Consider the following 22,376-nt stretch of genomic DNA (forward strand, 5'->3'; position numbering starts at 1 on the left):
TACAGGAGAGAAAAAGCTTCCCTCTCCAGGTTCCTGTAATGTTTGCTCCAACCCCTAACTCCCTCATGGCCACTGGCAACCATACTATTGCTGATCACTTTCCAGGAAATCAAGAGGAGTTAGGGCACTCCTATTAGATTTGCTTCAAGAAGCTGGAGAGCAGACAAAGGGAACCATTCTGTCACCCTGTATTCTCTTCCCCTTCCTTCCTAGGTACAAAGAGAAGGGATTTTCCACTTGCAGGCTCTGGGCAGGCTGCGTGAATTTGGGAAGTTGTTTCTCTTCACTGAGCCTCCATTCCCCATTATGTAAAATGAAAAGGTGAAACCGAATGGTATTTAAGTTTAGTGGTAGCAACGTAATTTACTGTGAAAACAGGGACACTTTTAAGAATGAAAATATGAGGCCAGGAGCAGTGGCTCACACCTGTAATCCCAGCACTTTGGGAGGCCAAGGCAGGTGGATTACGAAGTCAAGAGATCATGATCATCCTGGCCAACATGGTGAAACCGCATCTCTACCAAAAATACAAAAATTAGCTGGGCGTGGTGGCACTCGCCAGTAATCCCAGCTACTTGGGAGGCTGACACAGGAGAATCACTTGAAACCTGGAGGCAGAGGTTGCAGTGAGTCCAGATTGTGCCTCTGCATTCCAGCCTAAAGAGAGAACAGAGACTCTGTCTCAAAAAAATAATTAAAAATTATACCAGGATGACCATTGCAAATAGGACTGTCCCAGCCAAGCCAAGACATATGAACACCTTAGTAAGCCCCAAAGCCCCATTTCAAGCTGGGCTATTACTAGGAAAACAAAACGACCTTGAGAAAAAGAAAGTTTAGTTTCTTCAGTGTCACTTTAGCCACACTGAACTTTTGACTGGTTCTACATGTTGTTTTTACATTTTTCTTAGTCATTAAGGACACACGCAAAATTAAGTTACATATAACTTCACATGTCTGCATATTATAAAGTATTTCTATATCCTTTGTCTTCTGCAACAGTCCTGTGAGGCAAACATGGGCAGGTGTTAATCTCATTTTAGAGATTAAAAAGAAAAAGGTTTAAAGGAAGTCAAGGACTTGCCCAGGGTCATGGATCAAAGAGAAACATCCATGTCTGGACTCGTAGGCCCATGATTGTTCCATTGGACCACGTTAATAAGGGAAGCACTTAATTTGCAAATATAGCCTGGCTTTATGAAGGCCAACTTCCATCCAGAAAGTTACTTCTGCTTCCATGGCAATGATACTCAAAGTACAGGTGTTTTCTAGACCTCCTGTGAATGTTGTCAGAATCAAAATGGAATCACTTTTGTTAAGAACCCTAAAAATAGAATTAAGAAAGGCCACGAAGAAAGGGTTCTCATGCATGAATGCCTGATAACAAGAACTATCCCAAAAGACTGCATAAACTACAATCTCGCATAAACGTAATCTTATACACACACACACACACAATATTTTTGCAAGGAATCTGCCCAGTAACTGCCTATCTTTAAACTGGCACCACCCTTTTTACTGATCTGTGTAGCCAAGAATACTATGGCATGCGTATTCCCATTGAAATATCCTATTTATGAATAAACATTTTTTTTTCTTTTGGAGAGCCTCTCTCTGTTGTCTAGGCTGACATCTTGAAACCTAAAGCTGGCCAAGGTCTTAAGAATCAACTAAATTTGCAAATGAGAAAACTAAAACCCAGAAAGAATATCTTGCCCAAGGTTATTCATCAAGACCAAGATTCAAGTAAGATTTAGATCCCCAAACCCCTCCTTTAGCAATCTTTCAATATTAGCTAACATAAATATACCTAGGAAAGTAAGCATAATCTATATCCCCATACACCTTTTCAAAGACAGATTACTTTTTGATTTTCTAACGTTGAGAAACCTCAGGCTATTTCTTCCTTCCCTTAGCTTGGAGAAATGAGAGTGAAGGCTATTTAAATCTAAGGCATTGCAACAGCCACATCTTATTTTCTCCTCCCTGAACTTCCAGAGAAGACTAAAATGAAGTTTCCTAATGGTCAAACTCCCATAATTCAAATGTTTACCAGAGTCCTGAGGGCAAAACCAAAAAGGGCTTGCTATGCAGGAATGGTCACTCAAAAAGTGAGCAACGACCTTTCGGTATGAGTTCCGGTTCAATTTCTCCTTTGCAGCACAATCTTTACCAAGATATTTTCCCTGTCTGGCCTCAGTTTCCTTATCTATTAAACAAAAGAATTGTATTAGGCAATGTTTTAAAATGCTTCCAGCTCTAGCAATCTATGAGTATCCAAACTGTACATGTAGATTTGAGTAGGGGGTTGATCAAGTCCTTTTCTGTCCCTTAATGTCATAGGAGTCACAGCCCAGGAGAAGTACCATCATTACCTCTTGCTGGAGGATATTTTGTGCCTCTTATTTGCCTTCTGCTCCTTTTCCTACTAATTAGCACTAGCAAATACCTATGACAGCTAAAAGAGACAAAAAGGCTGGTCACCCCTTCTAGTACAAACCAGGAGTGTTTAGCTAAATCAAAGGCATTAACCAAGATGCCTAATTGGTTGGCTCCTCATAAATTAATACGACTCTGGGAAAATTTGCTCAAAGTCTGATAATTTATTTCTTAATTTATTAACTGTGCAAAGATTACTGCTGTATATATTTGTCAAACTAGCTGAAACTACAAGGCAAAATAATGACTCCATGACATTCATTGATGTCACTGAGTCCAAAGGTCCCTGCACGTGAAGGAAGCTTTCCAAGACATACAGTAATAAATTGATTTTTTGTTTGTTTGTTTGTTTTGGGACGGAGTCTCTGTCTGTCGTCCAGGCTAGAATGCAATGGTGCAGTCTCAGCTCACTGCAACCTCCCCCTCCCGGGTTCAAGCAATTCTCCTGCCTCAGCCTCCTGAGTAGCTGGGATTACAGGCATGTGCCACCACACCCAGCTAATTTTTTCTTTCTTCCTTTCTTTCTTTTTTTATATTTTCGGTAGAGACAGGGTTCCACCATGTTGGCCAGGCTGGTCTCTAACTCCTGATCTCAGGTGATCCACCCGCCTCAGCCTCCCAAAGTGCTGGGATTACAGGCGTGCACCAACGAGCCTGACCTAGAGCATCACTCTTTTCAAGAGCCATAGAAACACCACACTCGTGACACTCCCAAAACTGTTATGATCACAGATTTATGTCATCTTTTTATTTCTCTATAGCACTTTCATTGTTATTATAATTCCAGAGCAGAATGCCTGCATTCAAATCCACTGTTATATGAAGTTGAACAATTTAATTATGTTATTGTGCATCAATTTCTTTATGTATGACATAGCAGTATAAAAACAGTGCTCAAGCAGCCTGGCCAGCATGGTAAAACCCCTTCTCCACTAAAAATATAAAAGTTAGCCAGGCGTGGTGGTGCATGCCTGTAATCCAAGCTACTCAGGAGGCTGAGGCAGGAGAATCACTTGAACCAGGAAGGTGGAGATTACAGTGAGCTGAGATTGCACCACTGTACTCCAGCCTGGGCAATAGAGCAAGACTCTGTCTCAAAAAATAAATAAATAATGAAATAAAAACAGCGTTCAGCTCATAGAACCATTGTAAGCCTTAATGACAAAATCCATGTAAATCACATAGAATTTCATAATTTTGACTATTGCTATTAGTTTGTGATTTTTAGAACACCACCAGAGACAAAATGTTTATAGATAAGAAAGTGAAAGACCCGTAAGGATAAGGGACATACTTAGAGCAATATGACAGTTAATGGAAGAACGAGAATCAGCTCCCAATTCACATAATTCTTACTAAAAAAAATGTATTCCATAAACCAAATGGTCATTTCAGGTTGTATTCACTCGTTCATACATTCATTGATTTTGCTATAATTCTTTCTTGGACTCATTAATTCAGCAAATATTTCCTGAAAAACATAGGTCCCTTCTATCCCTAGGAGCAATCATTTAGAGATATGGGTTCTAGTGCCAGCTCTGCACTAATTCACTACTGAGGCCAACAGCGAGTGACTTCTCTTTAAGTGTCCAGTTCTTCGAGAGATTTGAAAAGATGCGTTTACGTCTCCTTCTATACCAAGCTCCTATTTGCTGTCTTTTATATTACATACTAGTGGGACACCAAGATGCAGTCATGGCCCTTGCCCTAGAGGAGCCTGCAGTAACATGGGAAAAATAAACACAGCTGTTGTGTACTTGCCCCGTTGTGCTAGAGTACAGCATAAGTCACCCAACACGTATTTTTTAATAAAATAATTTCATGTGGCTCCCACACGCCAAAGTTGGCACGAAAGTTCATTTCTGGCATATTCTGGGGGCCTTCTCCCCTAACTTAGATGGATAACCATGCACAAGAACTTCAAATAGACTTGCAAACTGGTGACCCTTGGGTCCAGTGAAGCCTGTACAAGTGTTTTGTTTGGCTCATGGTGCTTTTTAAAATATTAAGTCAACATTTAACAGCTGGGAAGTTTCTCATTAAAACCCAGATTTCTGGCTTTTCTTGAAAATGCATAAGATTTAGCAACGCTGAGTTGGAATCTTGACAATGACAACTAACATCTTAGAATTTACTCTTTTAGAGGAAATATACCTTTCCTATTTAGACGTGAATGTTTGACTTTATCTTGAGGGGCACTATTTGAATTCAGGTGAAACAATCACACAAATTTAAAATTTTCTGTTAGGGATGTTAAGGTGGGAACTGGAAGTTTTTTAATTGTGTGTGTGTGTGTGTGTGTGTGTGTGTGTGTACTTGATTGAGAAATTTAAGTTTCTGAACTTAATGCAATGTAGGTATTTATTTTAGCCTAGTTAGGGCCCAGTATGCTTTGGTATTTCAATGGGAGAAATGTCCTAGACGAATCACTAATAAATGTTATCTTCCTTTCCCCTAAGGGCATTTGAGTTGGTGGCTCTGTGCATTACTCTGATACGCTGGTAACCTGGCTGACTAAGAAAAAAAAAAAAAAAAAAAACAAGTCCCAATTTATAGTTTGCCAAATTTTGTGTGTAAGTACTCCAACATGACCGAATTCAAGGATGCTTTTACAGTTGGTTTGCAGCATTTCTGGAATCTTAGCAATTAGCTCTTGCAAGCCAATACAGCAGACTCAGCACACCAAGCCTATTTCATCCAGAATATGGGAGTATAAAAATTTTGTTACTTTCCTCTCACCCTGAAGTCAATGAAGAAGAAGACATATAAAACATAAGCTTTGCCTATCTTCAGGAGAATTTTGGTCTAGATCAGGAGACAAAGCTAAAACCTTTGCAATAATCAGAAGGCCTTTTGAGAAGAATCAGTGATCTATCCAACATCTCTACTCGAGAGTCCAATAAGAATATGAAACTTACTACATCCAAAACAGGTTTCTTGGATTTTCTCTCAAAGCTGTACTGTATTTCCCCAATCTTTTCATCTTAATAAACAACCCTTCCCCCAGTTCTCAAGCTTAAAGATAAAGAATTATCCTTCATTCCTTCCTATTTCTTAACCCCCATCCGGTCCAGAAATAAGTCTTGTGAGTCCACCCCCAAAATTTATTGTGCACATCTCTGCACCCTACTGCAACAACCCTAGTCTAAAATAGTCCCATTAAAGCTCCCCTAGAACATTTTTTTTCTGCTTCCTTGCTGATTTCCTTACAATCACTTTTCCAAAAAGCAGCCAAAAAGATCTTTCAAGAATATAAATCAGATTTTACTCCCCTGCTCTTCGCCATCCAATGGCTTCCCACTAAATTCAGCAGAAAATACCAATTCCACACCATGGCCTCAAAGCCCTCTCTGATACGATCCCTGCCCTCCTTTCTGTCTTTGTCTTGCACTGCACCTCGCTACCCCTTTTCTACCCCTCTCAAGTTCTCTAGGCTCTCCCAGTTCTTCCCCGTCACTCAGTCTCCACCAGTTACTCTTTCTCTCCACCCTAAGCAGTTGCCCTGGCTGGCTCCTTCTCATTCTTCAGATGCCAGCTTAAATGTCACCTCCTCACAGAAACCTCCTCTGCCCACCGATCTAAAGTAGCTGTCCATTCCCAACCAGTAATTCCCCATTCCATCAGACAACCAACATATACACTGTTTACCTTTACACACAGAGAGAAAATGTAAATTCCATGAGGGTAGGAGGCTTCTATGCCTTGATTTTGTTGTATGTGTTATGCCTAGCACAATGTTTAGCACACAGTAGGCATTAACTAAATATTTGTTAAATAAATAAATGAACGAATAAGCAAATGAGTGGGTGATAAAGTTAAAGGTAGGATGAAGAGATTGATGTTTCAAAGTTCCCTTCTGGCCTTAACAGTTTAAGACCCTGTGGTTTTAAGAGCATAATTTTGTACTTACTGATGTGGGCTCAGCTCTTAAAGTAGAGTGGAATTTAGAGGGGAAGGAGATGAATGAAGTTGCCGGGATCTAGCAGCAGGCCGGGGAGACTCCCTGGAAGAAGTGGTAGATACACTGGGCTTTACAGCCTTCAATATTACTTAACAAAAGGCATTTGTCGTCTTACAAAAAGTTTTACCCTAATCTCCATTTCAGTTGCCAACTACTCTTCTACATTTAAAATGTGATCATGTTTATAAAAACTTGATGGGCACACTTTTCAGGAACATCTAGTTTCTAAGCTGCACTGTCCTTAAATGCCCTTGGGCATAGGTGTATGCTGATTAGCAGGTTTAATTTGACACAGATAAAGAACACGAAGAATTTGCCCAGAGGCCCATTGACCCCCCCTACTGGCTCCATATCTGAAGGAAGGATCTGTTCCATACCTCAGAGAAGACCCACTTAGGACAGGAAGTGAGTCATCTATGTTCCACAGAGGACCTGTCACAGGTTGGACTATACTAAATGTGAAACAGATTAAACTGGAACAAAATCATGACATATTTGTTCCCTCCCACAGTGTGAGACGTTTCATAACCTCTTGATATTTTACCCTGATAACTTTGAGAGCTGGAGAGGTCTTCAAAAATCACTTGTATGTCTCTCTCTTGTTCTATAGATGAGGAAACTGAGGCCAGAAAGGCTGGTGCCTTATTCAAGTTCACACAGCAGGGGTAGCAGGAGATCCCTGTCCTGAATTCCAGACAAATATTCCATAGAAACATGCATATACAAGCTGATTTTTAAAAGAAAACCTATTATGTCCTTTTGTTTAATCGTCATAAATAACTTGATGATCTCTTTGTTTCCTTTTTTTGTTTGTTTGTTTAAAGACAGAGTTTTGCTCTTTGTACCCCAGGCTGGAGTGCAATGGCGCAATCTTGGCTCACTGCAACCTCTGCCTCTTGGGTTCAAGCAATTCTCCTGCCTCAGCCTCCTGAGTAGCTACGATTACAGGTGCGTGCCACCATGCAGGGCTAATTTGTGTATTTTTAGTAGACATGGAGTTTCACCATCTAGGCCAGGCTGGTCTTGAACTCCTGACCTCGTGATCCACCCACCTTGGTGTCCCGAAGTGCTAGGATTACAGGTGCGAGTCACTGCAGCTGGCCTATTTGTTTACTTTTTAATCATTGAAAAATAAAGTTTTAGCAAGTAATCTCTAGAGATATTCATGTTTTAGGACAACTCGAAGGAATCGGCTTAAAATGTTAGAAGCTGTCACATAATAAAATGGTAAGACAACCCAGACCAACTTATAAGAAGAGGTAAATGTTATTTTAACTATCAGGAAAAAGTTATATCGTTTTCAAAACAACCAGAAGAACTATTTTTTCTCATCTTAATATCTACAGTTAGGATTCAGAGATGATCACTTGTGATTTTCAGCAACTTAAAGTTTGTATGAGATGGGAAAGCCATAGAGGGAAGCATGCCAATCTTTTAAACTGTTACACATGAAGCGTTAGAGACTGGAGTGGAGCTATTAACTTAAAAAAGGAAAGAAAGTAGTTTATGCTAGCTTTTTCAACCGTCAAATGATCAGTTGGAATTTAGAGAGTAACAGTGTTTCAAGACAGAGATACATTTAAACATCATGGTGCTTGACAGGCAAACAGGAATCATTTGCCCAATTCCTTTACAGCTAGTCTAAAAAAAAAAAAAATGCAACAAGCCCCCTCAAATTGCAGGAGAACTAAAAAACGAACCTCACTCCCTGATTTACCCTTCCGGATCTGTATTCTCCAGAGTCACCAGCTCCTGCAGGTCTCTGGGGCGAGAGAGAGAGAGAGAGCACTGAGCCTGGAGTCAAAGCCCTTCTGCAGGGTCAACCATGAAGCAGCTTTGGAAACTTGGGCCAGTTGTCCTCAAACTTGGGGTGTCTGGGAATCACCTCAGGGGGTACTTGCTACAATATAGATTTCTGGGCCCGTTTCCAGAGCATCTAATTTCATAGGTTTGGAATAGCTTCCAAGAATCAACACTTTAACAAGTACTCTCGGCTCATCTTGACACAACTAGATGGTGGAACAACCATACCAAAACCTTTGCCAGCCTTTGTAAATCTTCCTCTTTTCTCTGGATCTCAATTTCTACATGTGTGAAATGAGGAATACGTACCAGGATCATCTCTAAGGTCTCTTCCTGATTCGAGCAATAGAGATGATATGATTTGGGGACTGGCAGGATTCCAGTCTTGCCTCTGAGTTGCCTTGGTAGCCCAAACAAGTCACATACTTACAGAAGCATGGAACTCATGTAAATCCCGAAAATTTGAGACAGGTCTCAATTAATTTACTTTTTTTTATTTATTTTTTAAGACGGAGTCTCACTCTGTTGCCCAGGCTGGAGTGCAGTGCCATGATCTTGGCTCACTGCAGGGTCTGCCTCCTGGCAGAGTGATTATCCTGTTCAAGTGATTATCCTGCCTCAACCTCCTCAGTAGCTGGGATTACAGGCACCCACCAGCATGCCTGGCTAATTTTGTGTCTTTAGTAGAGACGGGGTTTCACCATGTTGGCCAGGCTAGCCTGATCTCAAGTGATCCACCTGTCTCAGCCTCCCACATTGCTGGGATTACAGGTGTGAGCCACCACACCCAATTAGGTCTCAGTTAATTTAGAAAGTTTATTTTGCCAACGTTGAGGATGAGCACTCATGACACAGCCTCAGAAGGTCCTGACCACATGTGCCTAAGGTGGTCAGAGCACAGTTTGGTTTTATACATTTTAGGGAGACATGAGATTTCAATCAACGTATGTAAAATGAACATTGGCTCAGTCAGATAGGTGGGAAAACTCAGAAGCAGAAGCAGGACATTTTGAAGCAGGGAGGGGGCTTCCAGGTCACAAATAGGTGAGAGACAAAAGGTTGCATTCTTTTGAATTTCTGATTCGTCTTTCCAAAGGAGGCAATCAGATATGCATTTATCGCAGTGAGCAGAGGGATGTCTTTGAATAGAATGGGAGGCAGGTTTGCCTAAGTTCCTAGCCGAATTTTCTCTTTAGCTTAGCGATTTTGGGGACCCACAATATTTTCCTTTCACACTCAAATACAGGGACTCTTTTACACAAAGCTCAGTGTGAAGTGTGGAAGGGCTCCAGAACTTACTGCCAGATCCTCCTCACTGTACACTATCCACTAGGTGCTGTCCATAACATGCGCTCCTCTTCACCAGGCCCTGTTCAAAACTACAGAGCCTCAGATGGTGCTTCCCCAGCCCATCATCTGTTCCCAGCAGGGATATCCAGGGAGAGCTGGTTCCTTCGACGCTTGTGTGTTCCTCATATCTAGAATCTATCACATCCACTCCCTCAAGCCCACTACAGGATGATGTTTCAGATTAATCAAATTGAACTACCCAGGAAAAAACAAAACAAAACATAAAAAGAGAGTGAGCTCCTTAAAGTTTAGAACTCAAGGCAGAGGAAATGTTTTTGGTTTGGGTTTTTTTTTTTTTTTTCCTCCCTTGCCTAAGATATTCTGATGATTACATAAAGCAATTATAGAATTTCTCGTTAACATTTGTAAATGTTAAAATTGGAGACCCAACTGTTACAGCTTGGCTGGTGAAGGAGCCCCTTCCTAGCCTCTGGCTCTCCTAGACAGTGGATCTTCTCATTCTTTCCAGTCCCCTAAAACTATGACCTGCCCTGGCCAAGGTTTTTCCTACGTATAATTATCCAACCTTCCTTTTGGATAAATTTTGGAATTTATCCAAAAATTCCTTACCGGGCTCCAGCGTGCTCACCAGGCCCTCGCTAAGGTCAAAGACTTTCACAAATGCCTCACTGCTTCTGCATCTCAACGCTGGACCTTTGCTTTGAAGGCCCCTGGAGCCTTGCATTTTCAGGTCCATCAAGTTACTCAACTGTATTTCTTCATCTTCCTTCAAAACTTATACTTCCACACACTTTGTCAGGTGTAGAGGGTAAAGCTACTGACCAGAACACAAAATATATGGCAGAAAGGGAGGGTCCACAAGGGGAAAAACATATATTGCCAAAGACTTGCAATTCTTGAAGTACAATGGAATGCTTCTTGGCCGAAAGCCGCCTACCATGTAGGGAAGTGTCAATAATCTTTGGCTGAGAAAGCACAGTCAAGTTTATTCAGCTGTCATTGGCTGAGAATATACACTAGCCATCCAATCTCAGATGAAACTATTTACCATATGATATTATGATATGATATATGTTTCAAAGAAAAAAGTGTCATAGAAGTTAAGATTATAATGATTCAATGCTGTTAAATGGAGTATGCAAGAAATTAATTTCTCTTTCTGCTCTTTATGAGGCAAAGAGTTTCTGGTCAACAAAAGATATCCAGTGTTTCCTAACTGACCTGACATAATTCAGACAAAGGCAAAGAAACCTGACATGTTCATTAACTTGTACAGCTTTAACATTAGTAAGTAGACTATTTCTGTTAGGCTTTTTGAAACTCTAAAAGATATTTTCAAGGTACGCCCTGTTGGTTTTGCCACAAGCATTGATTCTCTTTCTTCTGGTGACAGTGTCCTCTTTGTTTTTAGATAACACCTCCTCTCCCAGTCCCCTGACCTCAGCCAGCTTCAGGGATGGACATATGGCCAGAGCCAATCAGAGAATTCTCCTTTGGCTATAAGGACAGTTAATTAATAATGACCTTGGAGAGATAAGCCTAGCACTCCTAAAAAAGTTAGAGATGAAGTGATATATTCTTTTCCCTGGGGTTGTTGCCAGCCACGTTGCGAGCAGGAGAGATGGGCCTGAGTACAGAGCTGACACAGAATGAGGCAAAGATGACGGCTGGAGAGCAAAAGCTGACAGTAGCTCCTAGGTTGCCTAACCAGAAGCCAGCTTTGCCTTTAATAATACTCCTCCCATCCTCTTTTTTTTTTTTTTTTTCTGAAGCCAATTTCACTTGGTCTTTCACAACTTACAACCAAAATAATTCTTTCAAATCCCCCCTTCACCCCATTACTACCTGAACAGATCCTGGAGCTTAGGATCACTAGCCAAGCACCAAGGAGATCATAGGAGTGTATTTGTTAGATCTGGACAATCTACATCCATATCCAGTTCAAGTCTCAAACTTGAATTCCTCAGGTCACGGATTCATATTTCTTGGGCCCCTAACATGTACAAAACCCTGCCCAGGATCTATGGGAAAAGAGAACACGCTGCCTGCCCCTACAATCCTCACAATCCTCTTCCTATGTGGCCTTAGGATTAACCATGTCCTCCTTCTAGGAAACTAAGGTCAAAGACTTTCACAAATGCCTAATTGCTTCATTATCTCAACTGGATCCTTGCTTTGGAGGCCTCCCGAGACTTGCATTTTAAGGTCCAGAGAGTTACTCAACTAAGTTTCTTCATCTTCTGTCAAAACGAGGAAACTAAAAGGAGGACATGGTTTTAATTATGAGGCCACATAGGAAGAGCTAAGGGCCATTAGAGGACTATAGGGAATGTGCCACGAGAGTCCAGAGGAGAGAGAATCTTCTGGATGAGAACTGGGGAAGGCTTTGTAAAAGAGCGTTCACTGGAGTTGGGCCTTGACAGCTTAAGTCAGTTGTAGCTGAGCTACACTACTACCGCACTCTGCCTCCTGGTCCAGTGTATGGCAGCTTAAAACCAACAGGGGTCAATGCCAAAACAGGGCCAGGCCCTGGAGGAGTCAGATAGCTGCTATTGGGTCCCCAGGCCCTACAAATGGATGTGTAGGGCCTCATGTGGAGGGAGACAGGGTGCAGGCCATCCAGAGATATATTAGGGGATCACAGGACAAGGGCTACCTGCCTGTAGATTCACTCAGAGCATCCAGCCATCATAAAGCATTCATGTGATATCACAGAGTCACAAAGTCAAAGTAGGAGGGACTTTGGGAGTTAATCAGCCTGCCCGCTTGACAGAGAAGGGCCTGAAAACCTGAGGACATCAATGACTTGTCCAAGATCACTCCTGCAGAGTCATTCCCAGGATCCCAGGCTCCAGAGCCCTGACCCTGGAGCTGAAATGAGATACCGTGCTTATTTCAATTCTATCCAGCAGGAGTGAGAGGATTCTGGAATTCTATTTTGATTGACTCAGACTTTTATCTGGATAGCTTTCTGTGACTCACCTTGCTTCTACATATCCCTTGATTTTAAGATGAGGATGAGCCTCCCCTGAGGCTGAGTCATGCAGGACTAAAGGACTTCTGCTGGCTCTTGAGTGAAGCCCTCACTGGGGATGCACTCTTCCCTGAGCTCCTCATGGGCCCCAGTGAAATGTGGGTGCTGTCATGTGATGGCAGTTTGGGGATCTGGTCCCACTGCTTACCAAGCCTCTCCTCCAGAGTGTCCGCAATGCAAAAAGTAGAGAAATAATTATTTGACATACCAAGAGGAAGGCAGGGCACACCTGAGTTGGAATCCTTTACCAAAGGCACATGAAGAACCCTTGGGCAAGGTGAAGAGGGAGCCATTTCTACTATTATTACTTCCTAATAACCTTCTCTTTCTCTTGTGCAGTTTTTACCATTCACATCCATTTTCATGTGACTTTCTTAACAACCTTCCTTGTGAAGCAGGTAAGACAGGGTTTTTTTAAACCCCCTTTCCCAGATGAGGTAACTGAGGCTCAGTGATGGGATCTGAGAAGGAACAGAAGTCAGGACAGTCGGGACCCCACCTGTCTCACTGGGTGGCCAGCACTTGCTTCACATCATCCGAGGGGTGCCTCTTGCCCCACAGCCAGTCCTGAACTGCCACTTTGGCTGACAAACAATGAGAAACCAGGGGCCTTTGTGTGAGTAATGTGGGGATTGAGGCAGGAGGTTCCTTTGTCCTGGCACTCACAGCAAAACTCTGATAGTAGTAACTGGCCTGGTTAGAAGTAGAGTTATAGTAGAAGTAAATAAGCAACAGACTGACAAGCAAACCAATGAATTCGCTCTCACATTAATTTTGTGCACAGGCATTGACAATGTTTTAGCTGTGGTGCTGAAGATGGACATGAGACCACATCTAACACATGGTCTTTGCTTCAGAGGAGCATTCATTCTATTAGGAGAAAAAATACTTGTGCAGACAAATAAATGACCACATACCATGACAAGAGCCACAGCATGAATAGATACAACGTGTCCTGGAAGCCCAGAGGGGGAGAAGGATATGAGTAAGCCTCCTTCCCATGTGATTAAGCTTTGAGCTTCTCAAGGGCAGCAGGGACTGGCATAACTCATCTTTCCCACTCTATCAAACATAACAGTAGGAACATCAGAGATCACAGTTAGTGCTTACTGAGTAAATTCTCCTGGGCAGTCATGAAAGGTTCTGCAGTGCAGACAACCTGAGCTATGTGATTGAATTTGCAAAGTCCCTGAGCTACCTGTCTTGGGACAAGGACCCCAACCATCAAAGCCTTCCTTTGGATCTATGCTCAGAATCAGCTGGCCCTGGAGGCCTCCCTTACCTGCTACAGTTATCTTAAAAGGTGGAGTTAGATCAAGGCTCAGGGAACATCATAGTCACGGTAGCCATGCTCATCCATCAGGGCTTGAACACCTCACCTTGAACAAGGGAGATAAGACAATAAAATAACACCTGACACGGCCTTATCACCTGATAATACAACTTCAGTTTTTCCATTGAAATAACTGAGAGCCATAGTCCTGTGCTTTGGCTGATAAAGAGGTCACAGGAAACAAAGCTATTAATTTTTATCGCTGCAGTGCAATAGCACATTTGAGTGAATACAATATATCCAAAGGGAAAAATACTTTTTCTAACAGTGGAAGTTAGAAAATTTTTTTCTCCTCCTAACTTCCATTTCTCACACCTTGTTCATCACTAACCTCAAGGAATTTTTAAGCACATATATATTAAACCTAGTGGATCTAACCATGCTTTCACCATTGCAGCATGTTGTAAATATGTCTTTCTCTCCTTACCCTAAGCCCATTCTTTGAGGATTTGGTACAGATATTTAGAATACACCTTAAGAGACAAGTTAATTGCCTCTCTAGTCCTCAATACTCCTATCTTTATTTATTTATATTTATTTATTTGAGACAGAGTCTCACTCTGTCCCCCAGGCTGGAGTGCAGTGACAAAATTTTGGCTCACTGCAACCTCTGCCTCTGGGATTCAAGCTATTCTCCTGCCTCAGCCTCCTGAATAGCTGAGACTACAGGTGCATGCCACCATGCCCAGCTAATTTTTGTACTTTTAGTAGAGACAGGGTTTCGCCACGTTGTCAGGCTGGTCTCGAACTCCTGACCTCAAGTGATCCATCTGCCTCAGTTTCTGAAAGTGCTGGGATTACAGGTGTGAGCCACCACACCTGGCTGATATTTCTGTCTTTAAAATGAAGAGTCAGACAGTTGCTTTCCATGATCACTTCCAGCTTTAATACTCCAGGATCCCATGACTGAAGAGGACACAGATTGGGTCAGTTTTGATGACACAGGCAGTCTTTCTAAGCATAAGAGTTCTCAGATAACAGTAGAATCTGGCAACCACCATCCCTGCTCTAAGCTCCATGCCTCAGGGGCCCCAGCTCTGGCCTTCTCCATCGAGTAGGAGTCTATGTGGCCACATGAATGTGTGCTCCTGGAACCCATCTCCCCCCTTCCTACCAAAACCTGGGTATTTGGGCCCCTGAAATTGCCTATGCAAATGGCCCAAGCCTGCTTCCAGGTGCTCGTTCACCCCTCCCCTGGTTCCTCATCCCCAGAGCAGATCACAGTCCAAGGGGCCACACCCCTAGGACTAGAGGGTGGTCCAGGGGTAGGAAATGTGATTGATGTTCTGCTTCCAAATCTTGCCCTTCCCTGCCATCAGAACACTTGGGTGGAAATGTTTGAGGAGGATTTGTCTTTAGGCGGTGCCTACACCCATCAATGCTAGGCCACCAATGGTGTATAGCACAACCAGGAATGGGCAAGGGTATGTCCAGTAGCCTACATTTGTACTTGTACCTGGCCTGCAAATGGTGGAGTGAGGGCTGACTGATATAAGACAAGAGGCTAGGAAAGATCCTCACTAACGGTGGTAGAGGGAGGAACAGGAAGCTGGTAATTGGCTATGGGCTTCCTAAGAAGGAACTGTCTAACTGGGAAGTTTGCTTGACCGCCCCACAGGCAAACCTAGGCTCTTTCACAAGCTGGCCTCAGGTCTCATCTCTGAAGGAATTTAATTTTACATTTAAATTTGAGTCTTAGTACCTCTTAGGCTTGCTTCACAATGAATGGTTTCCTTGTAATTGATACCTTATCTATTTCTTAAAATAAACAAAAAACCTGGCGAAGATGTAGAATACAAGCACCAGATGGTTAAATATATAGATCTGGCAGTGTACGCAAGAAAGGAAGTGATCATGTCAGGAACCTCAGATATGTTTGTTACTAAATGTAAGAATAAAATAGCACCAACCCCTCTGACTGCCATGGCAAAAACAGAAAAGTGATGAATTGCCCGACTTTGATTATGTGATCAAAAGTATCATTATCCATTCTTCAGAAGAGACAACCTTCTTCTACTGGGCAGAAGATCTGAGGAAGAGTTTTATCACCTGAATCCTTATATGAGGGATACAAAGTCACATAAAGGACCAGATCTTCAATGTTGATCTTTCAGGCGATGGGGAAACATTCTACATGTAACCAATTATTATACTGACACTTAAATAAAAGTTGAGAACATGAAATTTTTTAAAAAGTTGGCCGGGCATGGTGGCTCACGCTTGTAATCCCAGCACTTTGGGAGGCCAAGTTGAGTGGATCACCTGAGGTCAGGAGTTCGAGACCAGCCTGGCCAACATGGTGAAACCCCGTCTCTACTAAAAATACAAAAATTAGCCGGGCATGGTGGCGGGTGCCTATAATCCCAGCTACAGGAGGCTGAGGCAGGAGAATCTCTTGAACCCAGGAGGCAGAGGTTGCAGTGAGCCAAGATCATACCACTGTTCTGAAGCCTGGGTGACAGAGCGAGACTCTGTCTCAAAAAAAAAGTTGTGCAGTCATTGTCACAAGAACCTGAGCTAATATCATCTAAATAACCAAAATTGATGCCAGAACATAATTTAGAAGCATCAAAGGGGTGGACGATTTAGTCAAACACTTCTCACACGTCTCTACCCAGTCATCTTAATGGCACTCCATGGAAGAGGGAAGTGAAATTGTATCCTGTAGAATTTGGAGGCAGAAAATCCATCACTCTTCCTCTACCCTTCAAGCAAGGTGAAACTGAAAAGTTTTCTTTTTAAAAGGTATTCACTTTTAGCATGCTACTTTATAAAAATATATATTTATCTTATTATAAAGTTAATTTCCTTAAAATCTTTCCTGAAGTTGATATCCCAGAAATGCTATAGCTTTGGGTGTGCCTGGTACTATCAAGTAACCCAAATATTTGTAAAAATATGGCTTAGATAGTCTCTTGCTTATTCTTTAAAGTAAACTGATGGGACAGGTATTAGCCATTTTTATGAATAGAGAATTTGAAGAATAGACAGATCAAGTAATTTTCCTAACAGCACATGAGACTAAAGTATGTAATGCTTGAATGAAACCCAGATTTCCTAACTGCAAAGCCAGTCCTTCTTTTTTTTTTTTTTTTTTTTTTTTTGCTTCTATAGTATTAATTTTATCATTTATAAAACAATGCAGGAGTGAGTTGGGTGGTCCAATGAAAGTCTCCGGAGTAGCATTACTGAGGCACAATACCCACTGAGCCTATGATGCACCAGGTTAATTAAGACCACTGCACCAGGCTTCCAATATCCCCACATTCTTGACCCTGACATCCATAAATGTCGAATGTATTGGCAGATTCCTCCATAGGATGAGCCACCCATACTTACATTTTCCTCTATAATCAGTTTATATACATCATCAACTGCACGTGCCCGGAGAAGGAAAGAGGATTCTCCTTTCCCAGGACTCCCCAACAAATGTCTCAAACTGTTGTAACAGCAATGGTGAACTTCCCTTCTCCTTGAGGCAAATAATGGGTCCTGAAAGCTGCATGAGGCAATGAGCAGGCTGGAAAGCTAAGTCTGGTGATCGGGGTCCTGGTCCTGACTCTCACTGGAAGGTTGTGGGAAAACCATTTAACCCATTGGTGCAGGGTGTGCCAGGGTATGATAACAAGAACCGCCTTCAGCCACTTTCCAAAGAAGATGGTGAGAAATAGTGACATAATGTCTGGGAAGCACTTGAACTACTGAGAAGCAGGAGGCTGCATAAGCACAAGGTTTTATTACTTCCAAGCCCACATCAGCCAAGGACATCACAGTTAAGGTTCCTACAGAAACTCCCTCACTCCCTCCACATGAAAGAACTGGCCAGTCCTTCACCTTCGCATCCAGTTGAATTTCTCAAGCTTTGGAGGATTTCTAAGAAGTCAATCATCTGGTCAGAGATAATGAGTGTTGTTGCAGTGAAAACTTAGATCTTAAAATCACAGACTCTCAGAGCTAAAAAGGATACCAGCAATCTAGCTTATATTTCTTGTTTAGAGAAGGGAAAGCTGAGTCCAGAAGGTTTCATATATAACACACATTCCCTGAAGGGCTTCTAGGCACTGGATAGCTGCTAGGATAAGAAGATGACTAGTATCTGGCCTCTGAATTCACAGAACTCTGCTTAGTAGGGGAAACAGGCACGTTCACAATTTGTGCACAATGTGATATGGGTGTTATTGCAAAGTGCCACGAGGACTACCACAAAAACAGAGCTTAAGTTGTCCTGTAGCTGCATGTCCTTGTGCAAATCACTTCAACACTTTGAGGCTCAAACAAATGGAAATAGGAGAAATTACATCAACTTCTATCATTTTTATCATGTTTGACAGCTCTCTAGCAATTTCATAATCACTGGCTGACTTGATTCTTAAAAGAAAACAAGGAAGGAAACATTAAGACTCTCTCCACACTACAGAGGCAAAACCTAAGGCTTTAAGAGATGAAGTCCCAGGCGCATGGCCCTGATCTCACTCCCAAATGGGACATCTGGAAAAAAATCAGGAAGGTAAGTGGACTCTGGTCCTCAATAGCCTGTCTCTCTATAGGTGAACATCAGTGATACCTAATTTACTGCTAGCATTCATGTTCTACGAATCTGTAAACTCCTCAAAGGGTTGAAGGCTACCTAGTATTGAGTCAGCTCTTGATAAGTATTTGTTATAATCAGAAAACTCTGAAAGAAGCCAGCATTTTTTCCTCCAAACTTAGATACTAATAAGACATTTATTAATTGAAATGACTTCATATGTTTAGTAAGATCTTGTGTTATTTTACATTTTAATACTTTAAATTATGCAAATAGAATATGAATACATTCTTACTGTAAAAACTGTGAATACCTAAAAGCAAGCATCCTCTTGTCTGCTCCACTCTTGACCTCAATCTCTGCCCTATTCCCCACTAACTCCAAACCCTGTCATCCTTCTTCCCCTCCCCACCTCCGCTGTTATTAGTTTGACATATCATTTTAGACCATTACTCTATGCAATTAATTTATGTGCATATAGAAATATTGCAGTTTGTTTTTTTATGTAAATGGCCTATTGCTGTATATATTGTTCTACAATTTAAAAATTTAACAAACAGTAGAGACCTAACCATGTTGGTGTCCCTGAGTGGGGCCTCCTGTTTCACGGTGTCACTAGATCACAATTAAGCCACTCACCTATGAACGGAAATTTAGGTGGTCTCCATTTTTTTTATTTGTTACAAACAAAGCTGCAATGAACATTTTTCCATGCTCTTCCTTAGAAACAACCCCTCGAATGCCTTTTTTTTTTTTTTTTGAGACAGAGTTTCGCTCTTGTCGCCCAGGCTAGAGTGCAGTGGCACGATCTCAGCTCACTGCAACCTCCGCCTCCTGGGTGCAAGCAGTCCTCCTGCCTCAGCCTTCCAAGTAGCTGGGACTGCAGAGGCCCACCACTATGCCCAGCTAATTTTGTATTTTTAGTAGAGATGGGGTTTTACCATGTTGGTCAGTTTTGTCTCGAACTCCTGAACTCAGGTGATTCGTACACCTCGGCCTCCCAAAGTGCTGGGATTAGAGGCGTGAGCCACTGTGACCTGCCAAAATGCCATATTTTTTATTCTAAAATATAATTGCCAAATTTGACTCCAAAGATATTGTATCAATTTTCAGACCCAACAACAACATATGAAAGGATCTTTTCTCTTATGATCTAGTTAAAACTTGGTATCACTGATCCTTTTAAATCTTTTACCAGTCTGATAGTGAAAAGAATTTGGATTGTTAATGTTAATTTGTCTTTTGAAGATGATGTTTCCTCTTAAAATGGAAAATAATAGAAAGTATTGACACGTCTCCAGGGAGATCACAACATGCTGGAAAGATTAAGGTCTCTGGGTCGAAGGGCCTGGGATGGCTTTTCAGATCTACTACTGACAACAAGGCCTCTGGCAAGTTGCTCACCTCTCCCAGCCTCACTCTCCTGTCTGTAGAATGGAGACAGGTGGCACTCTGCCTTCATACAGATTGTGCAGTAGTTGTCATGAAAGTGCTTCTTAAATGGTGCAAGTAGCTCTTACCTGACTTTTAGAAGATGATATACTGAGGCCGGGTGTGGTGGCTGACACCTGAAATTCCAGCACTTTGGAAGGCTGAGGCAGGCAGATCACTTCAAGTCAGGAGTTCGAGACTAGCCTGGCCAACATGGCAAAACCCCGTCCCTATTAAAAATACAAGAATTATCCTGGTGTGGTGGTGTGCACCTATAATCCCAGCTACTCAGGAGGCTGAGGCAGGAGAATCGCTTGAACCTGGGAGGCAGAGGTTGTAGTGAGCTGAGATTGCACCACCACACTCCAGCCTGGGCAACCGCGGGGTGGGTGGTGGGGTCTAGTGGGGGATGGGGGAGACTCTGTCTCAAAAAAAATTATACAAATAAAAATAAGAAGATGTTAAATTAGTGCTCGTTGAGGGATTACATATTCTCAAGCACCAAGCAATGTCCTTACATAGCTACAATGGCCTATGTCTTATGTTGGAATATGTTTAATCAGAATTTCTTAGCAATCTGAAAGATTAGGCCTTTGAGTTTTTTTTAGTTTGCTTGATTTTGTCTTTGTTTATTTGCATGTCTCATTTTTTATTTAATAGAAGCTAATGCAGAACAAGACCTGGATTAGCTGATCAACAGTGGGATGGTGTGTTTCCTAAAGCCCAGGATCTCCACCTAACCCAGGGAAATGTTGCAGTCTTTTCTGAGTTTATTTCTACTATAAAAATTGCACTATCGTATTTGCTAGAGGTCAAAGCATTCCCTACTTTGGGAAGATGGAAAATTTGATAAACGTAATACACAATGAAACTAATTATCAGACACAGAAGCCCAGAGGGGTGCAGAGAACATTTTTCACATTTTGGCCCTAGAGCCCCATTTCCCCTTTGTAGAAGCATCTCACTCTCAGTCCACGAGGTCTGAGTGGGACCTGTCCCCAGCCCTGGGGTGGAACGCATGGCTCAGGCCTACATCAATGAGTGCACTGCAGTCACCAGACCCCGTGATTGGCTCACAAGAGGGCATGTGATAGAAGAAGCCTCATCAGAGTGAACCTTAGGGTTTTTGCAGAGAAGGCTGGGACAGAGAACTTTCCTACTTCCCCCGCTGCACATTATCCTAAAGGACTTCACCCTGGAAACTTCTGGAGGTCTTCTTGAGAGAAAAGAGAATGTTAGAATGGAGGTAACATAAAGGAAGAAGAGCTAAAAGATGGAGAGAGCAAAACCAGATCCCAAGAACACAACCAAAGCCAGATGTCCTCCTGGCATCTCAGTTGTACAAGCTCATCTGTTGTCTCCCACATTCCCAACTATGTGAACATTTTTTTTTTTTTTTTTGGCTGAGTCTGATCTATCACTTGTGACAACTGGCACTAGTGGGGCCCCATGCACACACACACATCCACACTCAATATTTCTTTCCACATGCGGAAAGCAGGATGGTGTCACAGCAGAAGCCCAGGCCTGGAAGGCAAGAGATCTAGGTCTGTCTGTGACTTTGTCTCTTTGACATTCAACTTCTTCAGCTATAAGGTGGCTGGGGAAGGGGGAGGTTGGACAAATAAGCTCAAGATGCCTTCCTGCTCTGACACTCTCTGAATCTGTCAACCTGAACGTCTTGGTGCTCCTGGGGCCATTGAGACTGCTGGATCCTGATTCTTTGAAGCATTTCATTCATTATGGTAAAGAAGGGTTTAAGTGGCCACCAACAGAGAGACGTGAAGTACATGAAACAATTAGGTTCTCTGTATCTCCAGCAGAATTGGCCCCAGAAGAGGGTCAGGCTTTGCAAAGACACAGAACATTTTTCCCGCTGGGCTCCTTGGGAAAAGGTCTCAGCATTATGGAGGGTGTCTCTGGCTATTCACAGCTTGCCAGTGGGAACAGCCAAGAAGAAGAAGAGGTCACATGGCCAGGCCTGCTGCCGGCACTGAATGTTCTGTGCAGCTAATGGCTGGGCAGGGATGAGGTTTGCCCGATCCCCTGCTGAGGCTTCCTATGAAAGGTAGGCCTGAGAGTTGCCAAAACATATTCTGCAACAGGGTCTATGAAGGTCACCATAAAGCACGATTCTGACTCCATATTAATTGGTTATCTCTTCTATACAGAATGTTATGCCAAGCATTTCCATACACATTCCTTTTTTTTTGTTTGTTTTTGTTTTTGTTTTGAGACAGAGTCTTGCTCTGTCACCCAGGCTGGAGTGCAGTGGCGCGATCTCAGCTGACTGCAAGCTCCGCCTCCCGGGTTCATGCCATTCTCCCACCTTAGCCTCCGGAGTAGCTGGGACTACAGGCGCCTGCCACCACGCCCGGCTAATTTTGTTTTTGTATTTTTAGTAGAGACGGGGTTCACCGTGTTAGCCAGGATGGACTCGATCTCCTGACCTCGTAATCCACCGGCCTCAGCCTCCCAAAGTGCTGGGATTACAGGCGTGAGCCACCATACCGGGCCTGCATTGTGTTTTTAAATC

This window comes from Pongo pygmaeus, chromosome 2 (genome assembly GCF_028885625.2).
Source record: "Pongo pygmaeus isolate AG05252 chromosome 2, NHGRI_mPonPyg2-v2.0_pri, whole genome shotgun sequence".
NCBI classification, from domain to species: Eukaryota; Metazoa; Chordata; class Mammalia; order Primates; family Hominidae; genus Pongo; species Pongo pygmaeus.